Source organism: Camponotus floridanus, unplaced genomic scaffold (assembly GCF_003227725.1).
Source record: "Camponotus floridanus strain SB8 unplaced genomic scaffold, Cflo_v7.5 scaffold35, whole genome shotgun sequence".
Classification (NCBI taxonomy): domain Eukaryota; kingdom Metazoa; phylum Arthropoda; class Insecta; order Hymenoptera; family Formicidae; genus Camponotus; species Camponotus floridanus.
In genome coordinates this window covers 1,438,396-1,456,646 of record NW_020229492.1, presented here as the reverse complement: position 1 = coordinate 1,456,646, position 18,251 = coordinate 1,438,396, and the positions used below count along the sequence as shown (strand labels likewise).

Below are 18,251 nucleotides of genomic sequence, written 5' to 3'. Positions count from 1 at the left end.
TCTCTACGACGTTAATTGAAATTCTCCTTGCCGTTCGAGGGAGGGACAGGACCGGAGATTTTCTCGGAGCAATGCTCAATTTCACCGGTGAAGATATCACGATGGCTCATTTAAAAATAAATTCCACTTAGTGAGAGAGAAAACAACGAATTTATGAATAAACATCGCGGAATGTGAGAGTCTTCAGTGTATGGAATAAATTATAAATGCGTTTTATTTATTTATAATTATAGTATATGAGCATGATGTAAAATTATTACTTGAGCGAGGCATAAAGGAATTAATTAAGGATGTTTTGTATGTACAAAATCCCAGCAAAAAGTAGCTTAAAATCAATATTGACGAATATCCAACAATATCCGTTGAAGTATCTCGTAATGTCATTGAAATGAATTATTACACGACTATTGTATCGATAAAGTATTTTTCTTCGACGTATTTATCAAGAGAAGTGAGGAATTTATTAATTATTATATCAATTCCATGTAAAATTTAATTAATATACGCATATATGTTATTTTGAAATAATATTTATCTGACAGATTTGTCAATATTTTAAAGTGTATCATGAAAGATGACTTTTTTCGTAAAATATCAAAACAATATGACAATTATATGAACTTTCGCGAAGGTTATTGTGCGCAACGATAATTATCTGTCAATTTTTACAATATTAACATCCGGTTTACTGTTGCAGTAAAATATATTTACACTTTCATCATTAATTTTTCCAAGCCTGCAAAATATATACACATGCGATCGAAATTTATATTTCTGGAATGCGTTTTTCTCAATTATTAGTATCAAAAGACACAATAATGTTTATATTCAAAATATTTTTAAATATATTTTTAAATATAAATAATTTATTTTTAAGGATGCTTTGTATATACAATCCCAGTAAAAAGTAGCTGAAAATGAATATTGACGAATATATCCACTTTTGGTGTATTTTGAATATGAGAAATTGCATGGAATATTACAATTTGATCAAAGATGTATTTTTTAATATTTATTGCGATTTTACTGAAATATTCCGAATTTTGTTAATCGAAATGATTAACTTTGGCAGAGAATTTCGCCTTGTGACAGATACATGACTAACTTCATTGAATTATATTTAATATCTTTTTAACCAGTACTTGTATAATATTATTTGACCAAATATTTCCTCTGTATCTAAACTTTTGCAAATTTTAAACAAATTCTGAATATTATTTCCATGTGTTTTTGTCATTTGAATCAACGTGGTTATACGTTTCCTATAAGAACACATGTTAATTCGGCAAATTAAAATCCTTATAACTTGTGAATCAATTTAAAAATTGCACTGAAGATTTTATACATATGTAAGGACATTCTGTACAACTTTCATTAAATTCTCAATATTTTGAAAATAGATACAAAACGTCCTTAAATGATAATACGAATAAAATATTTCCAAAAATGTAATTATCGTTATAAAAGAAAGCAATAACAAAATGTAACGAGTTAAACACGATAATGATTTCTATCATTAAGAGATGCAATCAGCTTGGGCATCAGCTTGAAGGCTGCACTATCCTGGCGATTCAAAAAAGAATGTCCTTCGAGCCGGATTTGAACCAGCGACCTATGGATATCTACCTTAATGAAGCTACCTCTACAGTCCACCGCTCTACCAACTGAGCTATCGAAGGCTTCTGATGAAGCTTGCTTAGGTAACACACATCTTCCAAGAGCCTTTATCTATAACTATGAATAACACATTTATTGTCGCAAAATCTTCAATTCAGACAAATGTAAAATAAAATATCCCTAAATCAAATTTGAAGGAACAATTTATAAAATTTATGTTCTCTAGAAAAAGAACTAGATAATTCTCTAGATAATTATTACAAATCATCGTGCGTGTACTATTTTTCCATGAAGCTATGGAAGATATACATTTCTACAGGAATATAAACAATTATTTATAATGCGATCTTATTATAATTATTAAATAGATTTAAAAGAAAAAATTCTTGAAAAAGACATGATAAAAAATTTTTCAAACTGTATTTTCTTCAATTAGCTACTTATGAATGATTATTTTTGAAAATAATCTTAATTACTCATCTTTTTATCGAATTTTAATGCGTAAGATCAGAGAGATTTTATATAATGATCTGTGAAAATGATCTTTACAAACAATATTCCATTATTTTTATCGGTGAAATTATTGAAAGTGTATCTTTTATATCTATCTAGCGCATTAAATATCTTTTTCTTACGTGTGTATCTTATGCATCTATATCTTACAGAGTTTCAGGCATGCGATGAATGGTAATTGATTATTTTTCTGGAAGACATTTATAACTGCCTCAGGCAAATTCGGCACCAAAAATATTTTCTTTAACATTATATCACATTTTAATTTGAAATTATTGAAATATAATAAATGCCTGTTGCCTCTAAAAATTTTTCCATAACGAATTAAAATACACATTAGAAAGAAATTAAATTCGAAGAAATCTCGCTTTCTAGAAAAAAATGCGCTTCGAGCAAGAATTGAATAATCTTCAGTAATAAAAAAATCTAAAATACCGGATTTATTTCAACAATCTACCTCCGTACCAGAGTTACATTTTGAAATCAAAAGTAAGCAAAAATTTTCCTTCGAGCCGGAATCGAACCAGCGACCTATGGATGTCTTTTATCACACAAACAATCAAACTACAGTCCACCGCTCTACCAACTGAGCTATCGAAGGCTGTTGCTAATTTTATTTAATTATATCGTTATAAAAAAATTTATAAAAACGAGCAGATAGCCCGGACTAGGCCCCAATCAATCACTAGAATGGCAATTTACAAGACAACAGTAATAAAAATTTACAACATCGCTGGCAGGGACGCATAAGTCGTTTTTTCTTGCGACCGTGATATTAATGTAACACTTTCGTCGTAAGACAGGTAGAGATCGTAATAATAAAACATGTTCCGCTACCGGCGTTACAGGAGCGTTCCGCCTGAACGAGCAGAATTTCCTTCTCTCGATTCCGAGTCTGTGAGTCGCGAGAGAGATTATCGTCAAGTCGACGTTTATGCGAAATAAACCGCGTTATGATAACGAGGGACAAATTGCCAGGTGGATTGCCTTCTGGTGGCGACCGGCAGACTCCACCTGACGGAAAACCCGCCTCCGGGTGAAGCGAAAACTCAATCAATGGAAAGCGATTATGCAGATTCCATTCTCCAAAGCAGAAGCAAGTCACGGCATTTTCACCTGCGGCAGAACTCGCGATAAGATCGTAACTCCCGTTACATTCTCGTTAACCCCCTTCCTTTCCTCCCGTCTGACTCCTAGAACGGTTTAATTGACGCATTTCGCATCTGACTTTCTTACTCTGCCCGGTTAATTTGTCTGCTAATTTGATCGCATTTGACATGTAGTCGAGATTCACGCTGTTTCAAGTGATAGCTCAGAGTCCTAAAATAAAGCTGCACTGTTCTTGAAGCACGCGACACACCTCGTTGCCTTACCCACGTGCATTCCAATCGCTTTTCTCCAGCAGGAGATTGTTTTCTGGTAACGAAACCGCAGATTGATGAGGAGCGCGCGCTCCGATTATTAGCCATAAGGAGATGCCGGAGTTCTGTTTTACCGATAAAATGTTATATTTCATTTTTGTCCGAAATCATTTTATTAATTGCACAGAATAATAAATGCTCTTCCACGAAAGTACAGAAACAAAGCGGGAACCTCCTGATTTTATGTTAAAAGTTAAGAAAAAATTGAAAAATTACAGTTTTTTATCGGCTTCTGGGGTCAAATCGTAACAATATTTGCTTTGTATGCACAAAATAAGATAGGTTCCCGCTAGGGATTGTATGAAGGAATATAAATGAACTTTTAGAAATGAGTTTAGAAACCTAATGAAAAAGATTTCGATAAATAAACCGAAATCTTTTTCATTAGGCTTCTAAACTCATTTCTAAAAATTCATTTATATTCCTTCATACAATCTCTAGCGGGAACCTATCTTATTTTGTGCATACAAACTCCAAAACTTTTATATTAAGCAAATATTGTTATGACCTTTTTACGATTTTCCAATTTTTTTCTAATTTTTAATATAAAATCAGGAGGTTCCCGCTTTGTTTCTGTATGTACTTTAATCGTGGAGGAGCATTTATTATTTTGTGCGACTAATAAAAAGATTTCGGACAAAAATGAAATATAACATTTTATCGGTAAAACAGAACTCCGGCATTCCCTTAAAATACAATAGAATCGTTACAACTTTCATCGACAGGAGTAGCCCTTTCGAATGGACCGACGTGTTTTCCTTCGGACCCAAGCAAGGACGAGACCGGAAGATTGATCGAACGAACAATCATTGCTCGACCTCGAGATTGTCTTGTCAGTGTCACGAGAGTGCAAATTTCTCGCGATCGATAATCCGACATCGTCCTTGCTATCAGCTCGTTTCACGAGCTTTTATTACATGCGTTTTAACGGTGATTGAGAGACGCGATATCAAAAGAATTTTTCTATAGTGAAAGGCATAAAGAACGCCTTTTTGTTTCGAGACTTGCCAGCGCTTGTTAATAGATTCCTGATTGATATCTTTCTTTCTTTCTTTCCTTAATGTCACGGTACTTTTTATTAAATATTGATGAAAGATACTTATAATTAACGATATTTTTTTAATTAACTCATTTGTATTTCCAGGAAGAAAAACGCGCGGCTTCCTGCTTTTATATTATATTTGCTGGAATTTCTCGATATTACTCGATGATCAGATGTTATAGAGATTTCTATAAAAAGTATACGAGGAGTTATATGGAAGAATATTTTTATCGGCTTCACAGAGAATGTTTAAAATGAAAACGAAATTGAATTTAAAAATGATGCGAGAAAGCACTCGAGTGTCTTCCACTATCGCTTTCAACTTTCAACTCTCCGTAACCATCGTGCTCTCCCTGCTCGACGAGTTCTTTTTTTTAATGTCACTGAATATATATCAACGATGAAACGTGACACGTTTATTACGACACGTTTATTACGACACCTCTTATTATCTAAAGGGGCATCTTGCGAGAGAAAAAGAGAGAATATGTAGAGAGGAACGATATATGTATAATCATCTGGATTGAATACTGTGCTCAGAAGCATTATTTACTCCGTGATTTTCTTAACTACATATTCGCATTATCCAATCGATCATGAATAAAGTGGATTATGATTGCCGAGTAACGGACTATCTCTTTATTTTCTTGCTTGAAGGACTAGATAATAAAGTACTATTAACGTTACGCGCGCATATCATCCTGTAGATGATATCATAACAGTTGTTTACTAATTTAATTATAATTAAATATTAATATAATATAATTATAATTACATATTAAATAGAATAATAAAATTATAATTTTAATAATATGTCTAATTGCAAAGTATTTAACATGAAAAAATATTTTAATATTATACATGTATATATATCGTAAAATGAAGTATAATACAGAGATCTTACATGAAAATTTATTTATAATATATCGATTTCTAATTAAATAACGTGCGAGAAAATTAAATGTAATTCGCATCAAATGCAAATCATTATCTAACAGCCATATGAATTGTCGACCGTATTGTACATATAAGCTATTTAAGGATGTTTTGTATGTACAATCCTAGCAAAATGTAGCTGAAAATCAATATTGACGAATATCCACTTTTGGTGTATTTTGAATATGAGAAATTGCGTGGAATATTACAATTTTGATCTTAGCTACAATGCAAAGATGTATTTTTTAATATTTATTGCGTTTTTACTGAAATATTCCGAATTTTGTTAATCGAAATGATTAACTTTTGGCAGAGAATTTCGCCTTGTGACAGATATATGGCTAACTTCATTGAATTATATTTAATATCTTTTTAACCAGTTAGTACTTGTATAATATTATTTGACCAAATATTTCCTCTGTATCTAAACTTTTGCAAATTTTAAACAAATTCTGAATATTATTTCCATGTGTTTTTGTCATTTGAATCGATGTGATTATACGTTTTCCATAAGAACATGTTAATTCGGTGCAAATTAAAATCCTTATAACTTGTGAACGCTTTAGTGAATCGATTTAAAAATTGTACTGAAGATTTTAAACATGTGTAAGGACATCCTGTACAATTTTCATTAAATTCTCAATATTTTGAAAATAGGTACAAAACATCCTTAATCGAAATGATTAACTTTTGGCAGAGAATTTCGCCTTGTATCAGAGACATGGCTAACTTCATTGAATTATATTTAATATCTTTTTAACAAGTTAGTACTTGTATAATATTATTTGTCTAAATTTTTCCTCTGTAACTTTTGCAAATTTTAAACAAATTCTGAATATTATTTCCATATGTTTCTGTCATTTGAATCGACGTGATTATACGTTTTCCATAAGAACACATGTTAATTCAGTACAAATTAAAATCCTTATAACTTGTGAACTTTAGTGAATCGATTTAAAAATTGTACTGAAGATTTTAAACATATGTAAAGACATCCTGTACAATTTTCATTAAATTCTCAATATTTTGAAAATAGGTACAAAACATCCTTAATCGAAATGATTAACTTTTGGCAGAGAATTTCGCCTTGTGTCAGATACATGGCTAATTTCATTGAATTTTATTTAATATATTTTTAACATGTTAGTACTTGTATAATATTATTTGTCCAAATATTTTCTTTGTATCTAAACTTTTGCAAATTTTAAACAAATTCTGAATATTATTTCCATGTGTTTCTGTCATCTGAATCGATGTGATTATACGTTTTCCATAAGAACACATGTTAATTCGGTGCAAATTAAAATCCTTATAACTTGTGAACGCTTTAGTGAATCGATTTAAAAATTGTACTGAAGATTTTAAACATATGTAAAGACATCCTGTACAATTTTCATTAAATTCTCAATATTTTGAAAATAGGTACAAAACATCCTTAATCGAAATGATTAACTTTTGGCAGAGAATTTCGCCTTGTGTCAGATACATGGCTAATTTCATTGAATTTTATTTAATATATTTTTAACATGTTAGTACTTGTATAATATTATTTGTCCAAATATTTTCTCTGTATCTAAACTTTTGCAAATTTTAAACAAATTCTGAATATTATTTCCATGTGTTTCTGTCATCTGAATCGATGTGATTATACGTTTTCCATAAGAACACATGTTAATTCGGTGCAAATTAAAATCCTTATAACTTGTGAACGCTTTAGTGAATCGATTTAAAAATTGTACTGAAGATTTTAAACATATGTAAAGACATCCTGTACAATTTTCATTAAATTCTCAATATTTTGAAAATAGGTACAAAACATCCTTAATCGAAATAATTAACTTTTGGCAGAGAATTTCGCCTTGTGTCAGATACATGGCTAATTTCATTGAATTTTATTTAATATATTTTTAACATGTTAGTACTTGTATAATATTATTTGTCCAAATATTTTCTTTGTATCTAAACTTTTGCAAATTTTAAACAAATTCTGAATATTATTTCCATGTGTTTCTGTCATCTGAATCGATGTGATTATACGTTTTCCATAAGAATACATGTTAATTCGGTGCAAATTAAAATCCTTATAACTTGTGAACGCTTTAGTGAATCGATTTAAAAATTGTACTGAAGATTCTAAACATGTAAGGACATCCTGTACAATTTTCATTAAATTCTCCATATTTTGGAAATAGGTATAAAACATCCTTAACGGAATATTCCAGCTGCATCTCGTTGCAATATCATCGCATTATTCTTAACCGTGGTCATTCTCATACTTACGCATACGAGAATCTTTGAGTCTCTCGGGCTCGGATAGTCCACGAATCTCACCAAAAGCCTGGTGACGAATCTCATCGAGAAATTTCGTCGGATAAATATTCATCCTTTCTTTCATCCCTCGCATCTTTTCGCCCCTTTTTCTTAGCTTTTCGATTTTGGCTCTGGATGACAAGATATGACGGTTTGACAGTAAAAGTTTTTGACGCGTTCTTGCGCCCTCGAAGTGTCGATAAATACGACATGAAAACCGCACAGGTATGCTCGCCCCGAGGCCTTAATTGCCCGGAGGACACGATCTTCCGAGCTATCGACTTCCAAAAAGTCCATGTCAGCTAAAGCGATAGATACGATCGGCATGAGTTATAATTCTTCCCCAGGGACCAGGATCCAATCCACGTGTCACGCATCAACGAAACGACATGTCCGGAGTTGTCCGCGATTATTCAAAAAAGAAGTCGCGAATTGTTTTCGAATTCTTACGAAACGATTAAAAAACCTGTCTAATGAAGATTTAAATGCAATGTGGATAAGAGGAAAGTAGAATCTTCTCTCGCTTAATTCTTAGAACTCTCTTCAGTAACGCGCCAAGTTCTTCAAGTTCTTCTTGTGTTTTTCCTCGTCGCTCGAAACTCACACGAGGTCGCAAATAAGTCCAGAAAATGATTAAGGATCCGTCCATGAAAAGCTATGAATGCGAATCGATAGCTCTTGTTACAGGGACACTCTGACCGCACTCCGCCTCCTTGCACCTCTTCAGGGGCAAGGTCGACCGCTCCCTACCACTGTACACGCACGTGTACGCATACAAACATGTGAATATATATATACAGGATGTATCAAAAGTCTGGAAACAATCGAATATTTCATAAGCTATGCATTTTAGAAAGAAATGTTTCAGACAAAAATTGTATGGCTTGAAGGGAGCCATAAGATGGTGTCATTGGTTTGACCTTAAATAGTTACTTGAAGGTCACGTGAAGATCACCCTCAATTTTTTAAATGCAGTTCCCTATTTTTTATTAGTTATTCTTGTAGCTTATCTCGAGGGCTTTCCAAAACACTATAACAAAGTATTTCTTCATTGAGTACCTTTCGAGTTATGAGGCTTGAAATAATTTCTTAATTTTATAAATCATAAAATATCTAGTAAAATATTGATTTATATAAATTATAAAATATCTAGTAAAATATTGATTTTTCGATTATTTTACTTTAATACTTTTATATACAAAATAATGAGAGGAATCAATTGATGTAAAAAAACAACTATGTTTTTTCTTTACACCAATTGATTCCTCTCATTATTTTGTACATAAAAGTATTAAGTGTGCCGGAAAAACATGCGTCGGAAAAATTTTTTACATTATATTTCTACATTATAATATACCTAAATTTATTTCCATTTACTCCTTAAATAATATACAATTTTTATCTGAACTATAAAGGGAAGTAAATTTTTCTAATTTGGGCAGCTTCCAATTTTTCTTCCATTTATTCTGCTACATCTTCTGAGGCCTCTCTTTATTTTTTTCTTTATTATTGTCCTCATGATCCGAGGAAGAGCCCGATCTAGTTTTTGCTTCTCTCCTTAATTTTTCTCTCGCTTTTGATAATTATGTACTCAGTCTTGTCACATGCTTATTCATTTTGCATATTGTTCAATGTAATGTCTCGCAAATATATAATGTGAAGAGAAAAATGTTTAAACTCTTATAAGAGAGATATTAATCTTTGATATATTTATAGTTATATATCTATAAATATATCTTTGATATATTTATAGATATATATTTAATATTTACTTTTTATTATTTTCAAATCGGCAATGAACTTTTATCTATAAATATATCTTTGATATATTTATAGATAAAAGTTCATTGCCGATTTGAAAATAATAAAAAGTAAATATTATATAATATTACAACCGTATAATATAATAAGCTTATTAAGGAATAACATATTTCGTAAATCCTGATGTCATCATGACTCATGCCAGAATTTATACCATTATATGTATCATTATTTAATAATGGTCTGATATGTTCTTGGAAATAATAATAATATTCTAAATTATAATTTTGACATCTTACAAAGTTCTTTCATATCAATAAAAATTCAATAAAAGGCTTTAAGGACCAACGCAATGGTGAAAGAAGCGAAATAAAAACAGTTATATTAAAATAATAACCTATTCAAACGTTTATTTAGTTTTCTTTACCTATTCAAACGTTTATTTAGTTTTCTTTCATATCACTTGCATGAAAATGATATATTATCTGAATCTCATATGTACTAGATTTTACGCACATTGTAATCTTCGTAGTTTTACGAATATTTAACTTACTCAGGATTCTGAATATTTAAGTATTATTCAATGATATTATTAGTGATAACGAATCGCGAAGCGCTATTTTTAGTTCCTACATCAAGCTTAGAAAATTTGACGATTCCTGTCAAACATCGACATCAAATTTATCACGTGTCTGTATTGTTTCTCTCTCTCTCTCTTTCTCTCTCGCACTCTCTTTCATTATTTTATCCAGGGCACCGTGTATCACTAACTCATCCAGCCTAACCCTGCGGCCAAACTGGTGAAAGTGACAGGAGGCAAGGTCATCTCAGGCCGCCAGAGAGTTACAAAATCAGGAATTCCTCGAAAACCGAACGGCGCGGCTGTGACTCCACATTGCTCGGAACCACATATCGGTATTCAGCCGATCGCACGAGGATAACTTGCGCAAGGTTCGTAAAAATTAAGGATTAAAAGGATCGAGGGAACATTTAATGTCACTTAGTACGTGAAACATTCTTTTGCGCCAGTAATAAAGAAAGCAACTCTTTTGGGGGTTCACAAACAAGTTGCAAGAATATATTTTAGAAAATAAAAGTTATAAACGTTAAAAAACGCGATATACAGGGTATCCCATTTTAAATAATACGCTCAAATATCTCCGAAACGAACGCGTTAAAGATGTTTTGTGTGTACAATCCCAGCAAAAAGTAGCTGAAAATCAATATTGACGAATATATCCACTTTTGGTGTCTTTTGAGTAAGAAATTGTGTGGAATATTATAATTTAATCAGAGATGTATTTTTTAATATTTATTGCGTTTTTACTGAAATATTCCAAATTTTGTTAATCGAAACGATTAACTTTTGGCAGAGAATTTTGCCTTGTGTCAGATACATGGCTAATTTCATTGAATTATATTTAATATCTTTTTAACCAGTTAGTACTTGTATAATATTATTTGACCAAATATTTCCTCTGTATCTAAACTTTTGCAAATTTTGAACAAATTCTGAATATTATTTTCATGTGCTTTTGTCATTTGAATCGACGTGGTTATACGTTTCCATAAGAACACATGTTAATTCGGTGCAAATTAAAATCCTCATAACTTGTGAACGCTTTAGTGAATCGATTTAAAAATTGTACTGAAGATTCTAAATATATGTAAGGACATTCTGTACAATTTTCATTAAATTCTCAATATTTTGAAAATAGGTACAAAACATCCTTAAATAAAAAAATGTTTCAAACTAAAGTTGTATGGCTTGAAGAGGCAATTAACAATTACATATTTTTTTTTTAAAACGACTATGTATTTTATTTACACCAATTGATTCTCATTATTTTGTACATAAAAGTATTAAGGTAAGATAATCGAAAAATGAATATTTTACAAGCTATTTTACGATTTATGTAAAATTAAGAAACGATTTCCAGCTTCATAACTCGAAAAGTACTCAATGAAGAAATACTTTATTATAGTGTTTTGGAAAGCTCTCGAGATAAGCTACAAGATTAATTAATAAAAAATAGAAGATTCTATTTAAAAAATTGAAAGTGACTTGCGCGTGATCTTCAAACGATTCTCCATGGTCAAATTATTACCACCATCTAATGGCTCCCTTCAAGCCATACAACTTTTATTTGAAACATTTTTTTATTTAACGCATCGTTTCGGAGATATTTGAGCGTATTATTTAAAATGGGACACCCTGTATATCCTGTCCAGGCCTTTTTCAAAATAAAAATTTCTTTCAAAAACTTGATTGAAACACTTGATTGAAATTGATTACGTGGACATCGCGAATGGATATATAAATATTTCCAAAGAGAATGTAACCGGACGAGTTTGCATGAAAAACTGAAACAAATAAAAAAAGAAATAATAACGCGACTCTGACGCTCCATTTTCGCTTGACTCATATTTCCAATAAACAATTAAATTTCACCGGCGATTTCTAACGTCACAGTTCGAAGAGATGTGTCGCGTTTATCTTCACGAAAGCGTGACAAGGTAGTCGTTTATTTGATTACAAAACAGATATGAGGGCCTTAAACACATCTAATAATGCGACTGATATCTCGCAGGAAGATTTTGAATAAAGTTCAGACGATTCAGAGAAAAGCTATTAATCTGGAGAAAATGATTTCGAATAAATCTATTTCATTTTGTGTATCAGAGACGCTTTCGCGCGAGACGTGTACACATTTTTGTTCAGCCCGGGGAAAACGGAATACGCTTCTTAGGTGCGCGTGTTCTAACTATGAGCGTTGCATATGCATGTCGTCGTAAGGTGTAACGAGTGGCAATAACGTTATGTGGTTTTCGCGGAGAGAAAGGCGCAGAAATAATCGTCCATGGACGGATTTCCGGGATGTCACCGTACATGATCTATCATAGCCGTTTGATCAGGCGCGAAGTCCGCTTCCTCGATAGATAAGCGTGTTCGTCGGGTTTATCGCAAACGACATTAAAGATATGCAGCTACAAGAACGTTTTCCAATGTCATATATAATTTTCTTGCCCAAGAAAAATGATAAATCAAGCGCGATAAAAAATATTACTCACTAAATATTATTTATTTTAAATATTTTATATAGATAGGGATATAACATTTTTTTAGAGTATGAGAAAAATGCTAAACTGTTGTTCGCGTTGCGTTAAAAATTTAGCAACTAATTTGCATACTCGATATCTTCGATTCGAAAATAAATGATTATTTTCTCTCGATAGGATTCGTCATCTTCATCATTTTGTACAAGTGATTCCAAATCACCTTGACTTTTTAAATGGCATACAACTCAGGTAAAGGAATGTAAGCCAAATGGTATAACGGAATACATGGATCAATGTTGAATTTCTAAAGCCGTGTGATAGCAATATTAAGTAATGTACGATATGTAGATGAATTTGCGATACGAATAAATAAAATCGACTTCAGACATTCAATGCATCTTATAATAAAAATCTTATAATAAAAATAAAAATAGAAATCTTTATCATTGCATTAATATTCTTCGCATTCTTTTTTTGTTTTTCTTTTTTCGAATTTTAGAAAATTTAATTTCCTGTCGGGAAGTCGCTTATTTTTAATCACGTGTTGGCTTAAGACGGTCCTGTCGACACATCGACAACCCGATCTAGAGATCGATTTAGAAAGGTGGATCACAAAATTCGGGTCGCCATCGAGTAGACTTTCTTCGAATCGCGCAAATGTACCTCTTATCGATTCCTCCTTAATTAGCGCCTTTTAATTCAACTAAAAAGTGCACGCAAAGTAACATTTCGAAAAACAGAAGCTAATTCCTGCACGACATATGATGAAAAATGATAATGTACATTTTTAACTTCTCAACCTCACGGTAAAAAACATTTTGTATTTCTGTTAAAGTTTTCTCGTGTAAAAATTTTTTTGTGTTAAATTTTTAACATACTCTTATGTTAATGTAACATATTATCATTGCGTTATTTTGACATTTCTGCGTTGAGTTAATATTCACCGTTTCTAAGAGTTAAAACAACACAATTAATATGTAAATGCACGAATTTTTGATGAAATATGTTATATGTTAAAATAAACAGATAAGTTGTGTTATTTTTCTCTCTATAACAGTTTCCATATGTTAAATCGACATATCTCTTCTGTTATTTATCATAAAAATGTAAGAATAACATTTTCTTTTAATTAAATTTAACATTATAAATATGTTAATTTAACATAAACTTTATTTCCAGATAAAGTTTAAGTGTTACACTCTTGTGTTAATTTTTAAACATATTACTTGTGTTATTTATTTACATACTTGCCTTCTGTTAAATTAACATTAAAATTAGAGTGGATAAATTGGGACATGTGAAATATGTTAAATTTAACACAACATTTTTTACTGTGCTTATGTAGAATTCTTATAGACGCTATTTTGCTTTGTCTCGAAATGACTCAACGCATAATAAGTATCCGGACGACGCGTGAATCGCATAAGAAAGGACGTGCGAAACAGGTAAAGTCAAATGTTGAACTTGCATGAGACACAGAATAATCGGGAGAGCAAAACAACTTTACAATTAATGAGCATTAATTACTTCATAATTAATAAAGATAAATATTCCATTATTATGCGTCGAGAGTTGCAAATTTTCCTGTGTAAAATTACAAATTATCTCGATTCTCCGTTCGATGATTCCCTCATTTCTCCGAATGGTAATCGCGATTTATCAGCTGCAACTGCAGTGAAAACGACAATCTGACGCTGCACCAAATACGTGTCGTGTCCTTCGCGCGGATAGCGGAAAAGTGAAAAGGAACGAACACCTGAAGTATGATACATAGTACGCGCTAATTCGACGAAAGCGTGCTCGATTGCATTCCTATCGATCGGCGAGAATCGATAGCGTCGCTGGCCGTGGAGCGGATTACGGTAAATAACGGAAGGCTGTTTCTGCAAGGTGAACCACCTTCCTTCTCACCTACCTACCTACAGAGAGCAGATATGGCTGGCATACCTTTCCAAGCGGAATTTCTCTCCTGCGATTCTCCTTCAGAAAGTTTACGGGATAAGAAATAATTATCGGATCATTCCACGTTGCAGACTCCTTCAACATTAATCTAATACATGATTATACTTGATTTAAAATAAAATAAAATAAAATAATATAATATAATAAATATATAATAATATAATAAATAATAAATAATAAAGTAATAAATAATAAATAATAAAGTAATATAAAGTAATAAAGTAATAATAATAATAAAGTAATAAATAATAAATAATAAAGTAATAAAATAATAAAATAATAAATAAATATAAAATAAAAATAAAATAATAAATAAATATAATAAAATAATATAATAAAATAATAAAATAAATATTAAATATTTCGGAAAATAAAATAAAATAAAATAAAATTTAAATTAAATATTTCGTTATATAATATTTAATTTAAATTTTATTTTATTTTATTTTCCGAAATATTTAATATTTATTTTATTATTTTATTATATTATTTTATTATATTTATTTATTATTTTATTTTTATTTTATATTTATTTATTATTTTATTTTTTTATTACTTTATTATTTATTATATTATTATATATTTATTATATTATATTATTTTATTTTATTTTATTTTCCAAAATATTTAATATTTGTGAAAATTATATTAAATAAAATAAATCAACACTTGATTTCTAACGAAATATTTAATTTAAATTTTATTTTATTTAACTTAATTTTCCGATTAAAATAGAAAGACGAAATTGCGGGAAAAATGTTCAATCAATCTTGAAATTTGATCGACAAAAGATAAATAAATTTATAAATTTTTCTTTTTAAAGAGGCTCTTTTATCGCGAGATTAATAAACCGGATCTTCCTCAGGACGACATATAGAAAAATTATTCTTTGTAATATCATCCTCTTAATGAACTCCCTCGCGGATGCGATTCGAGATATTAGCTAGAGCCGGCAATTATCGGCTTAATATGGCACAAGAGTTGATATTCGCGCGCGCATAAAGTTTTCTATTTAATAGGACGAGGGAATAAATTCCCTCTCTCGGATGAGATTTTACGCGGAAGCGACTAATAATTCTTTCCATCGCATTCTCGTTCAACTATTCTCGTAATGCGCACTTTCTGCATACATTAAGATCGCGAGTGTCGATATGTACGTCATCAGTAGATCGTTCCAGCAGAATATCACGAGAGAATCTATTATTAAAATTTTTCTCGACGATAGTTTTAAAAACTTAGTGGGCATGTGTATATAAGAATATAGCTGCATCCTAATGTATTTCTAACTTTGCTTTTTCGCTCGAAGTCTCTCGAGAGTAAGTTTATACCAATCGATGACTCGTCTTCTTGCGATAAAAATTTTCTCTTTCCAAAAATTCAAGCTGTCACAAACTGTTGTGAAACGGGATTTTATATGATATACTAAATTTGTGACGAAACATATATATATATATATATATATATATATATATATATATATATATATATACAGGGTCTACCAAAAGTGTGGAAACCCCTAAATATCTCGGAAAATATACGTTTTACAGAAAAGTGTTTCCAACAAAAGTTGTAGGGTTTAAGAAGATCTATATACTGATTCTATCAGTTTGACCTTGGATGGCGTCGTCAAGGTCAGGTCAAGGTCACATTGACTTTTTTAAATGACACCCCCTACATTTGATTGCATATTCTTATAGCTTAATTCAAGAGCTTTCCAAAACACTATAATAATGTTCATTTTTATTAAGTACTTTGCGAGTTATGAGGGTTGAAATAATTTCTTAATTTTACATAAACCATAAAATATCTAGTAAACCATTCATTTTTCGATTATCTTACCTTCATACTTTTATGTACAAATTAATGAGAGGAATCAATTGGTGTAAAGAAAACACATAGTTGTTTCTAAGAAAAAATATGTAATTTGCAATTAACAATTCCATATTTTTTCTTAAAAACAACTATGTTTTCTTTACACCAATTGATTCCTTTCATTATTTTGTACATAAAAGTATGAAGGTAAGATAATCGAAAAATGAATGGTTTACTAGATATTTTATGGTTTATGTAAAATTAAGAAATTATTTCAACCCTCATAACTCGCAAAGTACTTAATAAAAATGAACATTATTATAGTGTTTTGGAAAGCTCTTGAATTAAGCTATAAGAATATGCAATCAAATGTAGGGGGTGTCATTTAAAAAAGTCAATGTGACCTTGACCTGACCTTGACGACGCCATCCAAGGTCAAACTGATAGAATCAGTATATAGATCTTCTTAAACCCTACAACTTTTGTTGGAAACACTTTTCTGTAAAACGTATATTTTCTGAGATATTTAGGGGTTTCCACACTTTTGGTAGACCCTGTATATATACAGGGTGTCCGTAGATTTTCGACCAAAATGAAATAAATAAGTAGATTGGCTCGAATTAAGAAGGAATGACCTGTATTGTTTTGGGATTGTCGCAGTAATTAACGAAATATTAAATAAAACAGATCGGCCAATCTGCGTGAGTAAAAGCGCGCGGCGACGAGAGTCGTCCCATCGTAATCCGATACTACGAGCGCGGCGAAGCGGTGGGCGGGTCGCTCTCCGAGACATGATGGTGGTTTGCGATATATCGCAATACCGCGCCGAAAAATGACCCGTCCCCCCTTTTCGTGGCGAGAAAATGATGCGCTATCATTTCCACACCACCTTGCGGTAGATAGCATGGTGCGCTTTTTTTATAGTGGTTTCCCCCATAGGCCTATTCCACTCTCAATTTAAAAATTATTCAAAATACCATTTACCATACGCTGAGTATATCGTAAATGTAAAAAATTAATGGACAGTACCTTTACAAAAATTGATTCGTGGTTGAAAATCCCTCGATAAAATGTATTGCACACGTTGATAATGTGATACGATGATAAAATTCTTCAAGAATCCTTTCTTCATCTCGTACACGAAGACGCACTGCTGGACCGGTTATCCCGATATTATGCACGACACTCAGTTTCACATAATTATTGCACAACACGTAAAATTGTACGGCCACTTGGTTTTCGTGCACGCCCGAGAAATGATTCCATGTAAATTGCAGCCGCACGATAAGTATTTTCTCCCGCTAGTTCGTATGCCACAATCATATCCGTATATTCCTGCAGAGTACACTTCATTTTCTCTGTTAATTTACTACGCAAACACAAGATTTTTATTAAAACGTCTTAGCTCTCGCACACTGTTACCAGACTGCGTACGCCAGCAGCACGCAACTACAGCTGACAGCTGAGCGGACTGAGTGTAATCATAGTGCGCAGGCGTCGAACTCACACGTACGCTTACACTCACATGTCCGCTCAGTTGTCAGCTGTAGTTGCGTGCTGCTGGCGTACGCAGTCTGGTAACAGTGTGCGAGAGCTAAGACGTTTTAATAAAAATCTTGTGTTTGCGTAGTAAATTAACAGAGAAAATGAAGTGTACTCTGCAGGAATATACGGATATGATTGTGGCATACGGACTAGCGGGAGAAAATACTTATCGTGCGGCCGCAATTTACATGGAATCATTTCTCGGGCGTGCACGAAAACCAAGTGGCCGTACAATTTTACGTGTTGTGCAATAATTATGTGAAACTGAGTGT

At 31.7% G+C, this 18,251-nt stretch overlaps 2 non-coding genes across 2 annotated transcripts; both read right to left on the bottom strand.

The window, feature by feature from the left end:
* Positions 1-1,584: 1,584 nt before the first annotated feature.
* On the bottom strand, positions 1,585-1,679 carry Trnay-gua. Its single transcript has 2 exons — positions 1,643-1,679; positions 1,585-1,620 (listed from the first exon to the last, which is right to left on the bottom strand). It is a non-coding gene; the product is annotated as a tRNA-Tyr (tRNA).
* A 954-nt stretch (positions 1,680-2,633) lies between these two features.
* Trnay-gua lies at positions 2,634-2,731 on the bottom strand. Its single transcript has 2 exons — positions 2,695-2,731; positions 2,634-2,669 (listed from the first exon to the last, which is right to left on the bottom strand). It is a non-coding gene; the product is annotated as a tRNA-Tyr (tRNA).
* Positions 2,732-18,251: the final 15,520 nt, after the last annotated feature.